Source organism: Tachypleus tridentatus, chromosome 13, assembly GCF_004210375.1.
Source record: "Tachypleus tridentatus isolate NWPU-2018 chromosome 13, ASM421037v1, whole genome shotgun sequence".
In the NCBI taxonomy this organism is placed as follows: Eukaryota; Metazoa; Arthropoda; class Merostomata; order Xiphosura; family Limulidae; genus Tachypleus; species Tachypleus tridentatus.
Genome location: NC_134837.1, coordinates 44,517,646 through 44,542,513, shown reverse-complemented (window position 1 = coordinate 44,542,513; position 24,868 = coordinate 44,517,646). Strand labels below are relative to the sequence as shown.

The following is a 24,868-nucleotide window of genomic DNA, read 5'->3' as shown; positions in this document are numbered from 1 at the left end:
GAGTTTGTTTCGAGAATTATACTTTATTTCACAATGTAAAGCTTTAATCAGTTTAACACGGAAATCCCATAAAGGAGAAGCCAAAATTCAACATGGAGTAGTATATATCACAATTCGATCTCATTTTGTCAGCGTAACACGTAGGTAAGTTTTCAAACGAAAAATCCGTCGCGCCAAACATGCTCGCCCTTTCAGCCGTGGGGGCGTTATAATGTGACGGTCAATCCCACTATTCGTTGGTAAAAGAGTAGCCCAAGAGTTGGCAGTGGGTGGTGATGACTAGCTGCCCTCTAGTCTTACACTGCTATATTAGGGACGGCTAGAACAGATAGCCCTCGAGTAGCTTTGTGCAAAATTCAAAAAATAACAACATTAAACGAAAAATATTTGAATAACATTTTATTTAAAATACTTAAATTATGTTGAAAAATAACTGATAAACTTTACTCCTTTTTGTTCTAAAATATCTTATTTCTATTATCGAAAGGTATTCAGCATGTGTGTGAAATTTTTAGATTTTCCTTATTATAGCGATTTTTATCTTTTTTTTTAAAAAAAAGGACCGGAGAAGAATAATTAGATTCAATAAACTAGATGGCGGCACTACAAAATACATTATTATTATTTTTAAAGCAATAATTTACGGGTTTCATTATACTCAGTTGAAAAAAAGTCCTTCAGAAGTACTGTTTGTTTTACATTTCGAACTAAGATTTATCGCAGCTAGAAGTGCATGTTATTAGAATGTTCAAAAATATTCTTTCTGATTAATAATTAAGGAAATTTGACAGATTCCCTTTAAATTGATTTAACATACGATATCATCACTTGCTAACTGATATGTATAGACAAACGTAACTGATATCCAATGACAATAAATTGAACACTGAAACTATTAAAAAAGTGATTGCAATTGATAATTAACTACCGAACGAAAAATAAAAAGTGTTTTCAATGTGAGCGAATCAACTGATTTTCAAATGTTGTATGATTGAATCTCGAACATTTTTTATTACTTAAATAAAGTAGATATATTGTGGTTAAAATATTCTTATATGTATAGATATATTCATTAAAAAAATATGATTCCGATAAACTTACATTCTTTCAAGCGTAAATATAGAAAAAATAACATTTAACAAATAACATACCTAACTTAGAAAGTGATAGAAAGGCACACAAATAGTATGTGAAAATAAAAAACAACAACTGTTTCCAAAATTATTTACACAAAGACAATTTTATTAAATTTTAAAAATTTATGAAAGTTGTTAGTAGACAGTAACTCTTTAAAGTATTTACGTTTACAGTTAAGTTCACTTGTATGAAGTATAACGTCTTAGAAATTATTATTACTTCATAATTTTATTATAAATATGGAATAAAGTTTCATAAAGAAGGGTATGAATTTACTTTCACTTTCCAAGGAATAATCAAACGTGATAACAATCACAAAGAGAATATAGAAATTAAACATGATGTTTGTAACGATGAAAATAAAATTACGTAAAAGAAGGCAAAAATGTTCGTCTTACAACTTTCAAATGGTGCACTCATATATTAAATAATGTTCAACACTCTGACTTTGGTTTTATTACTTTTTATTACCTTCATTTTAATGACTATTCACTGATGGTGAAATGAACTCGCAATCTTCGCTTTGCGAGTCGAACACCCTGACTATCAACTTAGATACAATTCGTAAAAATCTACGAAACCGAATTTTGAAGAGGATATAGCTTTTATGTTTAACTAAAGAAAGCTTAGATCACGTTTTTATCGTAAAATGTTATAAATGTAGGTGCATAACACATGACGAATATATAACTAAGGAGATGACAGATGAAACGTACGGAGTTCTAAAGTTATGTTATTGTTATTTCAACTTTTGAAAAATCTCACTCTTAACAAACTGCTGATTCAGAAGAGAAGATCTCAAATACGTGGTTTATAAATTAGGCTCAGACATTTTTTAGAGTTAATTTTTGGTTACAGACATACACATATGCATAAATGTATGTATATATATATATTTGAAATGTTAAATTTCGTAGGTTTCCTTAAGATTGTTTTTTCTTTTCTGTGAAACACCAACGAAATATATGGAATGTTTGTTAAACATAAAACTTTGCTTGCATTGCTTCACCATGGTTTGTCAAAATCTTTATACAATTTAATATGAAATACAAGTTCAACATCACATTTCTTCATGTGAATATGCCACATAGGTGCTTATGATTAAACACCTTTCTATGTAAGATAAACCCGATTCTTTACTAATCCAGATTTGATTAATAGAAAACTAAATAAAAATATTTATTGCTCTCATTTATAACGAAGACCTCCTCTTTATGTCTTTATTGGTACATCCTATTCCAGATTACGCTAATCATTAGCGGCTAATGGAATGAATGAACTTTCAAGAGAACTACACATAAGATGGAGAAGATTTGTATAATGACATTTAATTGTCGTTTTTGGTTTTAAATCTTTAAATTACAAATTAACTTTCTCTTTGTTTCAATTTTCTTATTTAAATAAATTTACTTCTTTTGTTACTGGAAGCATGATTAGAAAATTACTTTCACTAATTTGCTTACTGATCTTTACTTGATCTCACTGAAGAAAAGAATTAATAATGTGCAGCTAGTTTTTTGTTTGCAACTTAATATATTAATTTTGAAAAAGAAATGCAGTAAACTAAACAACAGTAACATATTAAAAACAGAACTACTTATAATTAAGAACAAAAATGTTTCAAAGTTTTAAGGCTTATTTTTACTCAAAATATAACATAAACATTTGTAATGACTTTCCCAAATTACAAAACGTATTATTTTAGGAAATTTATCTGACTTTTTAAGAACAAAATGATTATTTCGCAGGTGTATACATCATGTTTCAAGGTCAAATCTCTCTTCTTTTCTTTTTCAGCTTCTGGCACCAACTGCTTGTTTTATGAGTATTTAGTCAGCACCTGCAAAAGAAAGCACTGGGAAAATAGGTCAATTCCGTTGGCTGCCTTCTTTATCTGATACTCATAAGTAAAGGCAGCTCATCTCAAGAACACAAATACTTAAAAATATGAAGCCAGAATTGAAGGTAGTAACTAGTATGACACATTCACACAAATAAAATAGTAATTCAAACTTAAAATTACGAAGATCGTAAATTATAATACGCAAATATTTCAATAATAACAACATATAATCGATTCTACTCTTCAAACACCGTTAATATTCTCAAATAAAATGTAAATTTTAAATATCATTTCCCTTTTTATGTATTTATTGATGGTTTTATGTCAGTGTTTTTATTTTGAATTTCAGTAGCTTCGCACGAAATTCAGAAACAAACAAAAAACAAATCTATTTACCACAGAATCATTAAGTTTTAAGTCTTCCCTCTATTTATTACCTCGTGTAACAGGAAATATGATACTCAGTTACTAAAATATTTGTTCCTAACATTAATTTCATATGAATTGAAATCTAAACTAAATTTATTTATTTCTTTGTCACTCCTTTTATGTGGCTTTTAATAATCACCTTTCATTTAATGTAGTATTTTAAAGTAATAAAACGTATAACATCTCACACAAAAAAAAACACTAACAAAATCTTAAAATATTAATTTCGATCATATTTCAGCCCGTTTTTTATATTAAACATGTTTGGGAGATATCACCTTTTTCAGTACGTGTAGGATTAATAATGTCAATTTCAAATAGTGAGTTTAATTCCGTTTAATGGTATTTTAATATCTTATTTTAAGTGCTAAGTTTACAAATATGCATGTGGCAAATGTTTAGCAACTTAGAGAATATCTTATATCATTTAATTCACAATAAGTTTGAATAATTTCTGGTGAATAGTGACCTCAAACTGTTTCGTGATTTATATTTTATTTCAATTCATTCCTTTATGAAACACTATTTGAATAAAAAACCTCAACAAATTAAAATATAATAGCATAATTCACATATATTTTAGTGTTTAACAGGTTGTTCTTTTCCTGCTTACAATTTATACTAAATTTGAATGTGAAACAATCGTGAAAAGCCAAGCCACAAATATGTTTTGAGAACAAATGTTAAGCGTGATTTTGAGTGGGAAAAAAGAACCATCTTGATATTAGAAATAAAATTATTCTATATAGTTATATATACACATAAAAACATAAATAGGTACCACTAGTAACAGTAATGATAGTGAGCAGGTATTAAAACAACATGCAAGTTATTTAATGTTATTGTTTAATATATAACTTTACTTAATATCCCTTTGTAGTTCAGGGATAATTCTGATAGCTGATAACACTAAAATTCAGGTTTCGATACCCCAAGTGAGTCAGACAGCTGACTGTGTAGATTTATGCTTAACAACAAATAAATCTCTTCTAATATGTTTAAAATTATTAGCCCCGAGTACAAATAAATGGAATATTTTAAATTAAATTTTCTAAATAATCTCAGCTAATTTCACCGCCATCGTTTTCATTAAAGAATAACGACTCAGTCTAAACCTAATTTTTTAAAATCAAATTTTCCACAAATTTGCTGTCTGCCATTTCAATCTAACAAAGCCTAAAGCAGTCGAGGAACTAGCATAAATAGGTAATAGGAAAAAGCTGACTGTTGGTTATTACTTCTACTAATTGTCCATTGAATAATTCAAAAGTGAAAATGCCCACTCAAGAATGAGGTTTGTTGAAGGCATAAAATTCTAATGTCTTTATTGCTCCGTAGATCCCATCTTACATATATAAAGAACCCTGGTGTCTGTCAGAATGTCTGTTTGTCTCCCGTTTGAAAAGCTGTGCACGCGGGCAAAGCTCAACATTCACTTTTGAAAAGCCCGGCATGGCTAAGTGGTTAAAGCGCTCAACTCATAATCTGAGGGTTGCGGGTTCCGATCTCCTTCAGACCAAACATGCTCGCTGGGGCCGTTATAATGTGATGGTCAATTCCACTATTCGTTGATAAAAGAGTAGTTCAAGAGTTGACAGTGGATGGTGATGGCTAGCTTTCTTCCCTTTAGTCTTACATTGCTAAATTAGGAACATCTGGCACAGATAGCTCAAGTGTAACTTTGTGCGAAATTCCAAAACAAGCAAACACTTTTGAAAAGTGAACGGGAGAACAGATATGAATAATATTAACGTTAAATTGTATTTCACAAGCAGGATATTCTACAGTAAATTGTTAGTAATTAAGCATACAATCATTCATATTTCAAAATATGACGTAACTTCAAGAATAAAAACGTAGATTTATCATATGTCAGTCTTACACTGATTGAAATGTTCGACAATTACTTTAAGTAATAGACGATATAATTAGTTCAATGCTCTGGTTTTGAGTGAAACCAAGAGTGCAACAAAAATACATTTTTCGTTTAAAGGCCAATGAAATAATTTAAAATGATAGATTAACTTAAACTTTTCCCGTCATTGGAAACAAACATTCTTGTCTCAAACGTCTTCTAAGTTGAAGGCTACATCAAAGGTTGATTGTCAAAATAAGTGGAAATAATTGTTAAAATATTATTTTTGTCAATAATGAAACATGAGACGGTTAAATAGTTCTACTGCCATATAACAAGTTGGATTTCTATACCATGAAGACGTCTGGTACGGTTATTAACACTTTAATTAAAATAAAGTACAGAACAACATTTCGATCTTCTCAAGAAGCTGTCTCTAGGATACATTTTTATTTCAAGAGGGTTTCTCGTCATCGTAAAGTTGGGTTTCTGTTGTCTGGATAATTTGTTCCAGTAGAAAGAGTATAGACTTTGTATTTTAAGAATAATAAAACGGAATATTCTTACTCAAAACATTCTATTTTATTTTAACTTAATTTGATGCAGCTCTGCATCTATCTTTTAAATCATTTTTATTCTAAAGTATATGCATAATTATACGTACATGTGGCTACTAGGAACACGGAATAAAAGAAAATAAAGGATGAATTATGAAAGTTGGTGACATAATTTTTTATTAAGATATGACATGCATTTGACCCAGAGTGCGGTTAGAGGTTAACATATTGAGCCGTAAATGAGTGAGTCTATGGTTAGCTTTCCGTTTTTATAAGAAATAGAGCTCTGATGGGGAGGTGTTATAAACATGATAGTCAAATTTCAATATTCAATACAGCAAAACAAGAATTGGTGGTGGGTGTTATTGCCTACACTCCTTCCAGTCTATAACTTTAAGGTTACGGACGTCTAGTACAAGTATTCATTGTGTGATGTTCGCGAAATTCAACAAAACAACAAAACACAGGTTACTCATTTAATATGGTTAGGGTGCTCGACTTTCAATCTGAGAGTCTCTGGCTAGAATCCCCTTCATATCAAACATGCTGGGCCTTTATTAGCGACGATTAATTTTATCAGGTCATCCCATAAGCAATGTCCGAAAATCTAGTATAGAAAGTGCATCATCATTTCTGTCTTTGTAGAAGGCTTTAAAGACTAAAATATGTAGTGGGGCGTGTATAAAAATGTTCAGACAAATAAAAGAAACTAATCCAACTCCACGTTTTTCAGATCATTAATCAAATAAACCCTTATGTGGATGTGTCTGAGGAGCACATTAGGCATATAATGCTTTATGAGTTTAAAAAAAGGCAATAGTTCAGCAGAAACTACACGAGACATTCAAGGTGTTTATGGTGCAGAGTCTCTCAATGAAAGAAAACGTTGATGGTGGTTTCAAAAGTTCAGATCGGGTGACTACAGCTTAAGTGATGTGCCACATTAATTTTTCCCTGTTGAGTTTAATGATGACTTGCTGCTGGCTGCACTTGATGGAGATTGTGCTGTAACAATTGAAGAACTAGTACAGAAGCTCAATTCGACCCATTCAACAGTTGACCGTCATCCGCAACAGTTTGGAAAGGTGTCAAAACTTGGAAAATGTGTCCCTCATAATTGGACAGACGCCAACCTTCGAGCAAGAGTGGACATTTGCGCTTCTCTGCACTCTCGTAAACGTAACCTTCCTTGTTTTGGAGAGGCTGATGACTGGAGATGAAAAATGGATATTTTATAAAAATGTTAAGTGCCGCAGACAATGGCTCAGTGCAGGTAAACTGGCTAAAGCTCAGCCCAAAATGGACCTATACCCTAGGAAAGCCTTGTGAAACGCTTGGTAGGAGATAGTTGGTGTGATCCACTTTGAGTTGCTGCCACTAAAAGTAACGATTACATCAGACTTCTATTCTCAACAGTTAGAACGCTTGAATGTTGCACTGAAAGAAAAGAGGCCTGCTTTGATCAATCGTAAAGGTGTTGTGTTACACCAGGATATTGCACGGTCTCATATAGCAAGGATCACATCTGCAAATATTGAAGAACTGGACTGGGAAACACTTCCACATCCTTCTTATTTTTTACACCTTGCCCTGTCTGATTATCATGTAGTCCGAAGTTTGCAGAACTATCTTGTTGGAAAAGAGCTTGGAACACATGAAGGTGTCAAAAACTACTTCACTACGTTCTTTTCCTTCAAACCCCAATAATTTTATAGAAGTGGCATTCAAAAGCTTGTGGATCGTTGGCAGGAAGTAATTAATAATAATGGGCATACATTATTCATTAAATGACATTAAAAGCATTTGAAATCCTTTCTCTTTTTCTGAACCTAAAATCGGACGTTACTTAAGGAATGACCTGATACTATATGTTAGTAAAAAAGTAGTCCAAGAGTTGGCGGTGGGTAGTGATGACTAGCTGCCTTTTCTTTAGCCTTTCACTGCTCAGTTAGGGACGGGTATCGCAGATAATCGTCGTGAAACTTTGCGCGAATTTCAAAACAAAGCAATTTAATAATATCTTCATTGTAGCATATTCGTATGTTTACGGACATACAACGCTAGAAACGGGGTTTTGACAAATGTGGTGATTAGTGTGTATTTTTGTGATTAACTACAAACACTACACTGATTTCTGAATTGACTTTTATATTTTTAAAAGTCTATTCGAGTTTTTCTCTATATTACTATAGTATTGGTGTATAGCCCACCAAAAATGATGGGACTAGTACTAGTACCCCACTTGTAGCATGACTTATTTCGTATTTCATCGCTAACCGAAATAAATAAGAGTTGCGAAACCAAGCTTGACCAACAAAGAAACATTGAAGTGCAGTCGAACCAGTCAAACTTTGTCCAGCTGCTTAGCAATAAAATTATAACCTAATACTGTTGTTAGTTTATGCACTAAAAGTATAAAATGAAATATACGAAAAAATAGGTAAAAAATTGTTAATTTTTTAATTTAGAGCATTTGTTGATTAAAGGGGTTTGGTTTTTATTAGAAAAGTTGGTTATATGACGGAAACTAGCTTAATTCAGAAATGGTTTAGGTTTAAAATTGAATCAATATTTTTACTTTCTTGATAAATTTTATACATTTGGCTCTAGCAAGGTCATTCCATGTTGCGTATTTACCTTTCGCTTATTATACCAACACTTACAACACAAATAAGGTTTCATACAACACTCATCACAACTCCCTTGCAACCCCATCATTAAAATCGTAATGGGCAGACAGTAATCGAACTGGATAACTGCACTTTGGATTTTATGACTCCTCCTATTTCGAGAAATCAAGCATGACGTGACGTGTCACACCCCGTGTTTTACTCAGATAACATACATAAACTATCTGTTTATTTCATGTTTTTTTAATATTTCAGTTTATAGCGCTCTCTTGGGTTAACTAACTCTCCAGAGCATCAGAATAACGAGTTTGATTAAGCTGTGAATAAAATTAATTCACAGGTTATAACTAAAATTCAAAATAAATAAAGTATTTATAATTTTAAAAGTTGTTTTGCATATTTTTATTTCTGCTTTCCAATTTTAAAGACATTAAGTGGGCATTTTATAAAGGTCTCCATTTGATACCGAGCTGGACCACGACACAAGTGTCTTCTTACATTATAGTTAATTTTTCAAGTTTCAAGATTTGAAAACGGTTCATGAATATGAACAGAACATCCCAAAAATATTTAACTGGATTAATATGCGTTGATTGTGACGGCCATGAAAGTTGAGTATTCAGTTCAATACCGTTCATAAGAATGACAGTGTTATGCAGGTGTATTGTTAGATTGTTTGGTCAATCACGAGACATTTGCCAAATCATTATATCGCCACTGCTTCCAGCAGCATGCACTATCAGGTCAACGGGACATGTGTTTACTCTATCCTCAGTATAAAATATCATAAAATTCGACCCACCAAACCATATTATATGTTTCTGTTTATTCATTTGTTATTGTTTGTGCTTTGAGTACAAACCCGTAATTTATTGTTTGCAGACTAGTTTTAGACTTCCGTATGGGAAAGCTTTTATAACGTTATTCGCTCTGTATAGTTAAAGGTATACAAATTCTAACCATATTTAAAAGAATTAGTTAATTAGGGAATACATTGACGACTGTATTTCAGAACGGCTGATATGGGTATTAACACTTTTACTAATAAAGTAGTAGACTCTCTCTTTGTTAACCTATAGATAACTTACGAAGGTCGAAACGTTGTTCTCCGCTTTATTAGTAAAAGCGTATTAATACCCATACCAGCCGTACTGAGATACATTTTTATTTCAAGTGGTTTTCTCGTCACCAAGACTCTGGCGATTGTTATAGCCATGTCTTTCGCTCAACCACCAGTGGTTGGAGTGGTTTGCTAACATGTGTGTCAAATAACTCAAAAAATACTTCAACAGAAAATCTTTAAAATGAATATCCAACGTTTAACGAGTTTATCATCCTCATCATCAAAATACGTCAAAGCAGTTTATACAACTTAAAGAAGTTAGGCACAAGATAAGATACACTAGCCTCAAGAGTAAAAACGACACGTTAGGGACACAATGATAATTCCATTATCACAGTTCAAGATATTGTCTCTTTCAAGTAGTCCGTATTTCCACAAAGAAACGTTTTTGAAGGTCAATGTTAAACTGAACGCTTGACCAATTATTTTTATAGTTTTCATCGTAAGTTTTTTTTCTCTCAAAGCTAAATGAGACTAATCTCTTTGTTTTAATAGTATTGAATGTTTGAAGTTTTAGATGTTTTACTAAGATGCATATCTTCCGAAATAATCTAATAGATTATATTATTTTGATATTCTTTACGAATTATATCTTTAAACTGACGTAATTTGTTTTTAAGGGTTAATCTAACGACTATTTGGATTGGTTTGTTTTGTTTTGATCTTCGGGCAAAACTACACGAGGGCTATTTGCGCTAGTCGTCCCTAATTTACAGTGTAAGTAAGGCTAGAGGAAAGCAACTAGTCTTTTACAAACAAATAGTGGGATTGATAGTAACATTATAACGCCTCAACGGCTGTAAAAGCAAGCATGTTTGGTGTGACTGGGATTCGAATCCGTGACCCTCAGATTACGAGTCGAGTGCATTAACCATCTGGCCATGCCAGGCCGACTATTAGGAAAACAGCTTTACGAAAATGTGGCTATATGAGGTTTCGAAAGGTCTTTCATAAAAATAATAAACTTTTGAGTATTTATGATAGTTTGATAAGTGTAAATACAATTACTTTATTATTTACCACTAATGGATTTAAACTGTAGGTATCCACCACAATACCTAGGTTTCTGGTGAACATTTATTTCCAAAAAGTCATTTTTGGCTCGAGTTATATTAATAGCAAGAAATGGTAAGCTACTCAAAGCTTATTTCTTGATTATAAACGAAATATACGAATCACTGTTATTCAAATGACAGTAATGATATGTAATATGTGATGCTGGTAACACTACAAAAGTATCATCAATATACAGTTTCTATTATTTTATATGGCTCTGTGTAACTGTTAATAGTTGTCTGTTTAGCTTGTCTCATGACTAAATTGGTTATTACAACTGATAACGATAAATCCATAGAACTTACATTCATTTGTTGATATATCCTGGCGTATAAAGTAAAGTTTTGGATTTAGTAAGATTTAGGGTTAGATTTCTTTTGGTAGGCAGAGTGCAGATATCCAACCGTGTAACTTTTTGCTCAAAACTTAAACAAGAATTTATTGATATAACGCTTCATTTAAGGGAAAATATTATTTAGAAAGAAATACGAAGTTTTATCTTGATGAATTAAAGCAATGTGTAAAGTATGAATTCATAATCAAAATCAGTATATTTTTTGTTATAAAAAATAAGTATGGTCAGAATTTCAATATAAGTTATGCATCCTTAATTAAGGTAAAAATATATTGCTAGTAGATTAAACTAAATGGCCTGACGTAAAAGTAACAAAATAAAAGCCACATTTGGTCTATAGCAACATTTTCTCAAGAGAATATCCCACAATGATACTATATATTAGCGCAAGTGAATTGAAGTAATTTTTGACCGTTGTAATTAAAAATCTGGCTTCTTTTAACGCAGGTTTAAACAGTGTGTTTAACGTATGTACCTGATGATGCACTCAGTATGACGCTCGAAATACGAAAACTTATTTATTTTCGACTATTTGAAGCAAAATATCCTTTAAAGAAAAACTCGCTTTAAATCTTAGGTTTCAGTGACATTTAGCAACTATATCTACAAGAGTTAAAGCTATCACCTGGCTGGGCTGTCCTTGATGGCTGTGTGGAGGACAATCCATCACCATCTGCCCCAGGAACTGACGTCCGACACCTGGCAGTGTGTAACGGTGTATCGTCAGGTTGTGGATCTTTACAAACTGGTAAGATTACAAGTTATACGGACGATCTTCAAAACACCTGCTTTCTAAATAATACAACAAACTTTTTATAATGCTATAAAACCGCAAATACCTTTCATTTTACGATATTTATTAATACAAAGAATTTGTTCACAATATTGTTACCAGGTGCTTTTTTGCTTTTTATTCTGAGTTTTCTTTAATGAATCATTTTATTGTATTTAGTCAATGGTCAGAAAAAATCGATTACGATATTAAATTTGATTTAGTGTGCCAGCATAGTCAAAAATTAAGCGCCATAAACAAATATTTATAATTTTCCTTAACGATTGGCTAAAGTTATATCACATATAAATAAAACTCAGATCCTGTTGAGTGTGTGTTTCTTATAGTAAAGTCACATCGGGCTATCTGCTGAGCCCAACAAAGGAATCGAACCCCTGATTTTAGCGTTGTAAATCGGCAGACTTTCTGCTGTATTATCAGGGAACTCCAGTTAAGTGATTGTATTCAAAGTTTTCATAATTTAGTATAATCATTTTAACTTTAGTCGATATCAGATAAACTTTGATTCAATAAATAATTTCGTAATTTGACAATAAAAAACAACTATTTTTTACAGTGACGGTCATCATCAAACAATTTAATTTTTACTGTCAGATTTGATACATTCGTGTTGTTAGTCGAGATACTACAAAAATGACTTGACATGATACCGCTCTTTAAAGTATATTAAGATATTATCAACAGATATTTTGTTTATCAAAAGTCCGCATTCGTCGAGACAACTCTCTAACCGAATCTTTTCCATTTTCACATAAATATAATCACAACCTCATCTAAACACCATCAATCTGATTTTTGAATTCCCTACTGAATACGAAACTTGACTGTTTGGTAACAGACCTAAATAACTTGTGAAACGCATACTTTGTCAAGCCAAAATTCGATTTATTTGCATCTTTATGATCCTTGTTGTAAACGAAGTTATATAGATTTAAAAGTTATATATTTTGAAAGATGCCGAGAAAAAAAATCTCTGTCCGGCTGCATGCTCGGGTGCGTGAACACCAGTAGACAACCTACACTTTAAAATATTGGGATGTAATTCCAATAAGGCATCTGTCAGTGTTTGTTTGTTTGTTTTAATTTTGTGCAAAGCTACACGAGGGCTATCTGCCCTAGCAGTCCCTAATTTAGCAGCTAGAAGGAAGGTAGCTAGTCATCACCACTCACCGTCAACTCTTGGTCTACTGTTTTACCAACGAATAGTGGGATTGATCGTCACATTATAACGCCCTCACGGTTGAAAGGATAGGCATGTTTCGTGCGACAGGGATTTCGAACCGGTGACTCTCAAGTTACAAGTCGAACGCCTTAACCACCTGGCTATGCCAGGGCCTTCTGTCAATGATGGATATTTTTCCATTTTGTTCCTTTCTGTTTGTCCCATAACACATATAATCTCGCAAATAGTTTCATATGTTTTGTTTTCATTAGATTAGTATAAAGATGGACCCTTCGGACAAGTCTTATATGTCAAAATGCTTAATATATCTTTATTATAAAATAATTATAACCGTAGTTCTTTTATAATGTAACATGTACTTTTTTATTTATACTATGATTTCACATGCAGCATTGCATATCAGAATATTCTGGTCGAATTATGAAACTCATGATCAAATCATATCAGAACTTATACTAGATCGAGTTCATTTGCAACCAATCGGTGCTAGTTCATTTGTGACCAATAGTGAGCGCTCAGCTAATACACGGCAAAGATCATTCAGGAATAAATGTATCGTAAAGACACAATAGACCCTTAGCTGTAAGAAGTATAACTTAAATTATTGACATTTTGTCGACGTCGTAGGAAGAAATTATTTTAAAATAACTTAATATAATTTTTTGTTCTACTCCTGCCTTCTTCGATTTGGTAATGACACCATATGTTTTTTTTAACATTATAAGTACATAATTTTTTATTTCTCCCAACTTCTGATATGTGACATTGATATCTTAAGAGCATATCTTTCTACTAGGACAATATACAAGGTGTGCTTGGGATAACTCTGGAAATTTCTTTCTTTTTAACAAAAAACAAAACGGAGAAAGTGAGAAAAAAAGACAGTTTTTTTCTAAATCATATCGCATGTAAACTGTAATTATATTGAAAAAAAAAGCCCTTGTAATGGGGCTCACCGGTCAAAATTATTTTAAAAAAATCAGAGCTCAGTTTTCTACAAAGGAAAAATACGAAAAGAAAGTTAAATATAAACTTAAAAGAGTACAGAGAATGGCAGCGTCTTCTTTTGCATATGTGTTTGTAAGGGTTCTAAGCATATTCTCCCGAATCGAAACGAAATGACAGCCACAGTCTTGAGTTTTACATATTGTAACTGAAGAAGTAAAATATATATATGCGTTTGAATACATATATACATATGTTTGTTCGTGTGTAGATATTTACAAGATTAAAAATGAATCTCTCTTAGTAATTTCATGTATAGAATATTACAACATGGATAACACTAAATAACAAATGTTAGATCCTTAACTTCTTATGTAATTTATAAGGACAAATTCTAGAAAAGAAATATATATGTATATATTTTGAAAGACGTTTGATTCATTATAAACACTATTAATTCATTTTGTAAATCAATTTAAGTTTTATTAATGTTTAACAGAATGGTGTGTTTTATTTTCTAGCTCTTTATCTGTAATTAAATAAGGCAAAATATTTCGTGAAAGTCTAAACAGCCTTGAAACAAGATACTTCGTTAAGTATAGACATTTGTGTAATTTAACAGAATAAGTAAATGTCATCCTTTACTCCAACTGTAATATAATAGATGACACTAGTTTAGAATATTATCTTTACACTAGTTAAAACTGAAATATCTAGAACTTAAAACTTACTCTTTCGTAAAGTAAGAAAGACGTTGAACAGAAATATTAAGACATAAATTCGTAACCATAAAAATAGAAATAACTGACATCAAGATTCAATATGAAATATGTTACAACTTATAACAAGATAACATGCAAAAAGAATAACATGCTATTATTCAATGACATTCCAGGATTCTTATTTTAGAATATTTAAGTTATAATTACCTCAAATCTTGACTGATAACTTACTTAAGAAAGTAGCTGGACTATTGATAAAGATTTTATAAATATTCAAGTACATATAATTCAGTTGTGTATATTAACCCTGAAAAAGCTTCGAGGAAACGTTGGTTTGAAAAAATTATATATATATCTGGAGTGTAAAGGTCGTTTTTTCTAAATTTTTATCCAAATATGTTCAGCTTTCCAGTATGCATTACAAATTTTGAAAGACAAAATAGAATAGTGTGATCTGACTGTCATTCTTGTAACATACCTACGTCCCTAAAATGCGGACCGCAGTTTTTTTTTCTTTTGGCGATAACGAGACTCAAACCTAGGATAATTTAGCCGAGGTCAGCTTGTTATGTCAAATAATATAATGGCATTACCGTTGTATATTTTGATTGTAGAGAAAAACTCATTAAAATAGAAGTACAAGCACCTTTTTTTGCATTCTATTCCGTTTATATAAATGTACATGTATATTTATATAGTACATCTACATGTGATTAATGTTGATTGTTTTGACCTGCACTAGTAGCTTAACAAAGTAATGTAGTCACGCCTGGTTGTTCATAAGGAAGTTGCACAAGTTAGCAGACCATGATAGCTAACAATGTATAATAGATAAACTATAGTTATTAATAATAGACGTTCTTAACTGTCATACCAACCAAAGCTGGTTGTACACTGAGAGTATTGTTTTGTTCTGAAGGGTTTATTGTCACTTTCAAACAACCATACTAACATTTATAAAAGTTTGTAACAAAGAAACAATATTTTATATACTCCAGTTACATTTCTTGTAGTAATTTATATTTGCATAGCTATTGTGTCATACCATGCGTATGATTCATTCTGTTTGTTATTATATGTTTGTGCTATGATAACAATTATGGTTCACAATAAACTTAAAAGATCGAAATATAAATAATATATTAGGAGTGCCTAAAATTATGTAGTATAGCTTATTTATAACAAATAGTTGAAAAACGGTCCCGATGAGGTTTCATAAGTAATTTTATAGCAATATGTAATTAATCATTTTCTTCCTTTCTGATTTAGACAGTGATAGAAAACCATAGAAATTCTGTCATATCACTGGTAATACATGGTAATACGAATGACTTCAATTTGCTAATTAATTATATTTGAAACACACACACACACAAATATATGTGTGTGTTTCTATCAGCATTTCTACAATGCTAAGATCAGTAGTTCGATTCCTCTCGGTGGACTCAGCAGATAGCGTGATGCGGCTTTGCTATAAGAAACACACACACACACACTACTTGAATTTTCTCCTGGCTTATAATTTTGAATTTGTTGTAACTGGATTGTCCTTTAGGTTATAATAAAACTTGGGGTTTAAAAACATATTACGCTTCCCATTAATTAATATATGCCATTACTTTTAAAATATTAAGAGACAAATTTCGTGTGACCAAAATAGAGCAAGAATGTGTGGTGTTAAAGATGAAACTGTCTTACAGGAATTTAACACAATAATATTTTTTGTTTCAGAAGTAATACACGGATCAGATACGAACCAGACACGAAAAGTAAAATAATTCGTACCACAAATTAAATTCATTAACACAAGTTATTCATTATGATACAAATTACTTTATTAAACTATAGTTCTAAAGTTCATTATTATTATGTATATATACATATATATATATTTAACCTGCTAAAGTAATAATTTTAGCAAAACACACATCTGATGAATGTCTTTATAAAACCAACCAACTTACAGTTTATGTGTCACAGTTATTGTTATGTTTTGAAATAAGTCAGAGGTTTTTTCTCAAATACTGAGACCTAAAAAAATGATTAATTTATATTTTATTGATGCTTCACTGAGATATAAAATATCTATTTCAAATAACAACTGTACATTTATGGATTAATATTTATCTTCAACTTTCATAAAAAGTTTCTCACAAGGTCACGCCCTCGTGAAATACTCCGGGAAATGAACAAATAATTTGAGACTCTTCGTTCGATACAATAATGACACGTCACACAATGACACAGTCACTTCCACCTCTTAAATATCAAACTAATCCACCATTAAAAATGACGAACTAACGTTAACTTGAAAGACTCTTATTATAAAGAATTCTCGCCCGTTAAAACTCTTGTTTTAATTTTCGTTTCTAACAAAAGGTTATAAAAACCTTTTAGCAACCAGCAGAAAATAAGCAATATTGTTCAATGCTGTTCTGAAATAAATAATTCTTTTTTCATCTCCAAACAGCTCTAAGCGAGTCGTATTATAAGCATCAAAACAAACTTATAATAGAAACAAGGAAAGTTTGTCAGCTAATTCTTGTGAACTATTCTCAGTTTCCAAGTGGCTGTTTTATTCTTAACTTCTGCCTAACTTTTGTTGTATCAAGAAAGTAAAATTTATTTATAAACAGTCATTTCGAGTTTGTTTGTTTGGGAATTTCGCACAAAGCTACTCGAGGGCTATCTGTGCTAGCCGTCCCTAATTTAGCAGTGTAAGACTAGAGGGAAGGCAGCTAGTCATCACCACCCACCGCCAACTCTTGGGCTACTCTTTTACCAACGAATAGTGGGATTTACCGTCACATTATACACCCCCACGGCTGGGAGGGCGAGCATGTTTAGCGCGACGCGGGCGCGAACCCGCAACCCTCGGATTACGAGTCGCACGCCTTACGCGCTTGGCCATGCTAGGCCTCATTTCGAGTTACAATAATAAGTTTAGTTTGTATGTTTTAACGTGAAACTACGCAATGTCCTATATGCGCCCTGATCACTACGAGAAATCTAACTACATATTACCAACAGAATACTAAACATTTAAAGTATATTTGTTGTTAATATGCAGTTTGATTTCTCGTGGTGATCAGGGCGCATATAGGACATTGCATAGTTTTACGTTAAAAAATACAAACCAAAGATATTATTGTTACCCAAAATGGCTGTTTATAAATAAGGCAATGAGTTTAGGTAGCTTTTATTAATTGATTACAGTTCACTAACAGAATAAAGCTATTTGAGAGACGCTGTTAATACGCAAGTGCTTCTTATATAAGTATTTAGCACGGAACCCCATTCATACCATCAAAACGACGTGAAGGTCTGTTATCATATTCCTTTATATTCCTTTTTCACACATTGATAAGTAAGGAATATATGTTCGAAGTACATATTAACATTAAGTTAGTTTTAGGTAAATTATTACCAATAACGCGAAACATATTTTAACTACATTAACTTGATAATAAATTCTTACTGAAAACGAAGTATGTAACCTGATAAGCTGTTCAGACAATAATTAATAATGAAAAAGATATACAATTTTACATTATAACGCTGCTTAATATTATATTTGTTTATTTAATATTGACAAGGTTTAACTTTTTTTTGCACTTATTTCAGGGAACCAAAATACCGCATTATTAATTTTCATACATTTTACTAAAGTTCTTCTTAGAAAACTGAATCATTCTAAACATAACCAAGAATGCGCAGGTTACATCTTACGTTTGAAGATAACCTTACAAAATCGCTTTTAAATTTGAAAATATAACATTTCATGACTAAGGTGATTAACCTTGTTTACTACTTTTCAGCTGAAGCATAGTCAAAGATATTCTTTTTAGAATTTAAATAAAGCAGTTACTTTGATATAAAATCGATATATGTACAATATTAAAAATAATTGTGGAGAGGTAATGAAAAAATTATAAAAGGAAAATACTACATAAATGCTACTCTTGTCGTGTGAGAAAGAGCTGTTCTGGAGGACAGCAATGTGCTGAAATTTACACTGTGTTTATTTTTTTTCACCCAGCCAATCAGATAGTGCCACACAGACATAAAGATCATAAAGGCACAGGCAGTCGTATCTGTATTTTCACATTACTAGTAATAATAGTATGTATATATATATATATATATATATAGTCAGATTCCTACAACTGAAAAACCACATGATAATCGTGCATAAATCAACCTTACCAAAAATCGGGGTAAGACTCCATGTTTTACTAGGATTATGTAACTAGGCCTGTTTGTAATACCAAAAGCAGGCGAGATACAAAAACAAAAATGATATTAAGTAACTGAGAAGATCAGCTTTACAAGCAATACAACAGTCCTGTACAAATTTTGACAACATCCTTTCTGTAAATACAGATGTTAATGCTAGCTGAAGAACAGTACCATATGCTTTACTAAAATATAATCTTAATGGACACCTAACTCTACGAAGGATTTTTTTTCCAAACATATTGTTGAAATATTCGTTTGATTACATAAATATTTAATGAGTAAAGATGGAGAGTGTGTCATTTAGAAGTGAATACAAATTTGAAATGCATTACAACAGTCAACGAAAACGAGAATGGTATCATGGTCATGTAAAACATCAACAGTAAAGCAAGAGCTCGATCTCATTATGAGTGCTGAATAGCACAGGCTGATTCTGCTGCATGGTGATATTTTCTTAGGAACATGACACGTCGAACAGAAATTTATTTTTCACTTAAAAAAGCGATATTAAGCATATATCAAAGGCGGTGAAACGAGATCTCGACGATAAAGTGGGCAACTGAGCACAAGTTCTGATATGAATGTTTTTGAAGCCTTATGGACGTAGTTAAAAACTGAGAAGGTTAAAATAAAATTAATATTCCAAAATTGGAGATTACTAAACAGGAAGATAACCTGAAAATAAAATGTAATATTCTATATAAAAAGGGAGATTCGACATTCATACAAGGTAAGTATGCTATGGATTGGCTTTTATTTTTCTCTTTCTGAAATAGTGTGTGTGTTTTTTTTAGCAAAGCCACAAAGGTTATCTGCTCAGCCCACCGAGGGGAATCTAACCCCTGATTTTAGCGTTGTAAATCCGCTTTCTGAAATAGTATTTTATAACATTAATAAATTTACCACTTAGTCACCATTTCTCGTTGTTTGCGACTTTTGTATGTATATCATTTGTATACTTAAATAATTATTTCAATTACTGCATACATACAGAAAAATGAATTGCATCTTATTTGAATTAATTTTACAAGCTAATAAAATGGCGCCACGTCTGATACATTCAGCACCGATGCATTTTGTTTACAATGAGTTTTAGATCATTCCATACTCAATGTCAACACGGGTAGATTTATGAATATGATGTAATATACAAAAGATATTTTTTTAAGAAAAATATTTAGAGAAATGTTTAAACGATATGAGTAAACAAACAAAGCATACACAGCATTTCTAAGAAAATTAAGAGTTATTCAAAGATGCGTACTAAACGTTTTTAGAACGAAACCAGCTTCAAAACCACATACGAATTCAAAGTAAAGACTGTAGTTACGAAAAGGAATCCTTACCCAGAAAGCTGTTCCGAAGAATAATTTTCCTACAATTAACCAAATAATGAACAGGTTCATAAACCTGTTTGTTTTGGAATTTCGCACAAAGCTACTCGAGGGCTATCTGTGCTAGCCGTCCCTAATTTAACAGTGTAAGACTAGAGGGAAGGCAGCTAGTCATCACCACCCACCGCCAACTCTTTGGCTACTCTTTTACCAACGGATAGTGGGACTGACCGTCACATTATACACCCCCACGGCTGGGAGGGCGAGCATGTTTAGTGCGACACGGGCGCGAACCCGCGACCCTCGGATTACGAGTCGCACGCCTTACGCGCTTGGCCATGCCAGGCCCAGGTTCATAAACCAGCAGATAAGAAGCTTCAAGCTAGGTCTCAATATCAACAAATATTTTCAGGAGAAAAATGGAATAATAATACTGTGGAATTCTGTTTGTGTGTGTTTTCTTATAGCAAAGCCACATTGGGCTATCTGCCAAGCCCACCGAGGGGAATCGAACTCTGATTTTAGCTTTGTAAATCCGTAGATATACCGCTGTACTAGCGTTAATTAAGTTCAGCTCATGCAATTCCCATTAACTTTGTGAATTTGGTCTGTTTCAAACTGTTTTGGAAGTCTCTGCTTAACGTGAGGAATTGACATCGGATTTTTAGCAGGTTGAAAGTCCATAAACTCATTTGAAACAGAGGAAAACAATTGGAAACTTTGTTAAGATATCTGGCCTAAAAATGAATCAGTTATCTTTATATATTCTTATATATAGCAGATAACTTCCAAGTAGACAAATCGATTTTAAATCTAGACACGTTTTATTTATTAACTTTTAATGCTACAAATTTCTAATTCAATTAATTATAGCTGGAGGTTGTTTTTTTAAATTTAAATGGTGTTATCAACATTTTAGTTTATCCATGACGTGAAGCACAATTCATACCTGTGTTTAAATATCCTTAAATTGATTGTTAGCTCTTACGAAAAGCATTTTATTATTCTCCAACTATAAATTTATTTCTGGCATCATTGCAACATCGAACGATAGTACATTTTTTAAAAGGTAAGCGTAAAGGTTAATATATCATTTAACTTGCAACTTATTACTTAGTTATACCGATTTCGGGCAATTTTACTTCTCGGGAGGACCCCTTGATAATAGCAAATGAAAAAGTGAAATTTGACTTTATATAGCAATGAAAAGGATGTTATATGCATGATGTTTTGAAATGTCTGTTAGTCGCACAATAATTCCACATTTATATAGTAATTTCAACAGTATTTATTATTGATACTACTGATTTATCCTTTGGAATTATTTAGCTATACAAACAGCATTCACACGCGCGCGCAAACACAAACACACATATACATACAAATAGAGAAATTCTAATTATATCTCCTAGAGGTCGTTGTATTGGTATAGTAGCAAAGAATTTCTTTTACTGATAGTATTCCTTTTAGAAACGTAGCAAACAGTTCTGTTGAGAATTATATTATGCATACTACTTAATTCTACCTCCGCTAGGATTTCTAACATATAATCAAATTATAAATTTACTCTCTTTAACATGAAGTTGATTAAAATCATGTTTTCTTTACGGAATGTTTTGTTCGTTGAGTCGCAATCTTCTTTATATTGCAAGAAATCCTGAACCTCAACAACAAGTGATATTGAAGGAAATGACAAAATGTAAAGAAGCTTAGAGAAGGATACTTCAAATCCAAAATCCATACTTCTATAAAACTGTCATAAAGATGACGCTGTCTTCCATCACAAAAATTAGAGTCTGGGTCTTGTTTTCAGTGCAGGTGCTAATTTTAGAACAGTGAAAGGTGGTTCGATAGAAAGCTTTCGAGCAAATGTTATTTTTATGTCAAAACACTTTATTTTGGAGTTTGTCAGATAATACGTGATTTGAAATACTGAATGTAAGCTAGGGTATCCAGTTGGGAACATGTGCAAGCTTGACAAATGTCACACAGTGCGTGAAACACTGGACGATTATGGAATTTCAATTACTACTTGATATAGTACGACTATTTGTTGTTAAATACAAGGCCATACAATGGGTGATATATGCTTGGTCTACTGCAGGTATCAAAACACGATGTTTAAAGTTATAAGGTGAGCAATTTAGCTGGCGGGATTATTGTAGTGTAACATAAATTATTTCACTGTTACTGCAACTGTCAGGTTTTTACTTCAGCCGTGTTTTTACGACGGATGTAACTATTGTTCATCATACTGTGAGATAAAATTATTTTAAAGTACAGTGAAAATAATTATTGCCTTCAATCTACCCACCCCACCCCACCCAGTCAAAGCAGTATGTCTGCGGATTTACATATCTAGAAACTAGGTTTCAATACCCTTGGTAGTAAGAGCACAGATAAGCCTTTGTGTAGTGTTATGTTTAATAATAAACAATGAATTATTTTAAAGTGATGTTAATTTCATTATCATTTCAGAACTAACAATCAAATTTATCTCAATTATCTTGAAAATTTTAGCTGTTATTAAACAAATGGTCCGGCATGGCCAGGTGGATTAAGGCGTTCGACTCGTAATCTGAGGGTAGCGGGTTCGAATCCCCGTCGCACCAAACTTGCTCGCCCTTTAAATCGTGGGAACGTTATAATGTGACAGTTAATCCCACTATTCGTTGGTAAAAGGGTAGCCCAAGAGTTGGCGGTGAGTGGTGATGACTAGCTGCCTTCCCTCTAGTCTTACACTGCTAAAATAGGGACGGCTAGCGCAGATAGCTCTCGTACAGCTTTCGCAAAATTCAAAAAACAAATAAAAACAAACTATTAAACAACTGGTCAACGTTTCTTAACATTATGTTTTGTTGTGTAGCACGTTTTACCAAGTAACGTAATCTAAAAACAGCATTTACAATAAAATAAGATACTGTGACAAAGGAAATAATTATATGGCTAGAACTGGTGGAATACCAATACTGTAAAAATCAAATATGTAGTCTAGTTTTAATAACTAAAGTATTTACTTTATTACTGGTACAATAATAAATGTTGTTTCTAAATAGCATAATAATATATGGAATTTTTAACTTTAATAACACCTGATGCGTAAGTGAACAGAACATTCGGGTTAGAAATTCCCTAAATGTCGGACATAGAAGTCCCTAATTTTGAGCTACTGATCGCATGGGGGACAACAAGCTAACAGTACCTTCCACCACAAAGCATGTGTCGAGCTCTGTGAACCGAATAACAGGAAAACTTATTACTTTTACAAAGCGACCAAGTACTAAAAATGCGTTGCGTGTTCAGAGGTATCATATTTTGAATTTTGGACTAGCTATCTGAAACCACTAGATCAAAACCAACCCCTTGAACAATAAAATCGAAAGGGATTGATATAGTAACAATTTAAATAGCGGTATAATCTATTTGAAATTAGAAATACTATACAATAACAATTAGAGTACCAGTGCAGTAATAAGGCACTGCGAATGAATGAAACACATTTCGTAAATAACTGGTAAGATCTGATGACCTGAAACCAAACGAGAAGAAGGACAGGTATATTTCAATAATGACAAACACAAAGGTTAGGGAATCGTCATTCGAACACCTTATTTACCAAAATAGAAAACATGATGTGGTTATGTAGGTCTTAAAAATGGATAAAATACAACAGTGATCTTTGTTGATTAGTTTGGACTTGAAAGCATTCACAATAGAAAACCAAGAAGTTTCACACTAGCGAGCTAAGTACGTCAAAATCAGAGCACAAAATAGGATTTAATTTTAAATGGACCATAGCATATGATATACATTTTATATATTTATATTAAACTTTGCAAGTTTGTTTCTAATTATATATAATTTATTTGTAAACTTCAACTTAGTAGCTTTAATCTAGCTAACTCTAATATGCAAATGAGAAAAGCTTAGTAACAACAGAAGAACAAGCAACAAGTTTGTTTAGGAGCAATATAAATTACAATAATTTGTTCATCCATTTTGAAAAAAAAAAAAATCCACTCTGGGGCTACCAGCGTTAACCGTCTTTAATTTTGAACTGAGAGTAGAAAGATGGCAGCTAGTCAACATTATTCATCGCCCGTTTTTGCGATATTCTTTTATGACCGAATAAAAAAGCCTAACCGTCACTCTTACAATGTATCTATGGCCTAAAAGATTAGAATGCGATTATTTTTTGGTTGCGGGGCATAAACCACAGTCAGGCACACAAATCATTGAACCGCACTCGTCCACCTCCAATCTGCTGGTGAGAATGATAAACCTGAATTTGGAGTCTATATAACATTGTATATAACATTGTTTTATACTTATTACATTTTACAATGAAATCCTCTTCATAAATCCAACTAATGCCAATCCAATATGCTTGAGGCTTTTGCGTAAATTGATAAAATTCAAAATAGCCGACAGATGTCGAAAATTGGCAGTTTGCACAATGACATTAATTCATAAGTCAAATGTTCTTTGCATTACGTAACCTTTAGAAACAACATGTACAATATATATTTTCTACCTAAAATTTGGTTTCCGAATTCTCACAAATCCAAGATGGCAGCGAATTTTCTTTTTTTTTTAGCATTAAAACATTTCAATCTTAAGACTCATCAACTGTGAGTGTCACTTCCTGTATCAGTTTTATTGCTTCC

General features: G+C 32.1%; 1 long non-coding RNA gene across 1 annotated transcript in view; it reads right to left on the bottom strand.

Annotated features, from left to right (window-relative positions):
- Positions 1-1,059: 1,059 nt before the first annotated feature.
- Positions 1,060-24,868, bottom strand: part of LOC143237957 (uncharacterized) — a 29,081-nt gene continuing 5,272 nt past the window's right edge. Inside the window, exons 2-3 of the long non-coding RNA XR_013020351.1 lie at positions 11,611-11,777; positions 1,060-2,977 (exon numbers count right to left, since the gene is read on the bottom strand). This is a non-coding gene — a long non-coding RNA (uncharacterized LOC143237957). The remainder of the gene's footprint in view (positions 2,978-11,610; positions 11,778-24,868) is intronic.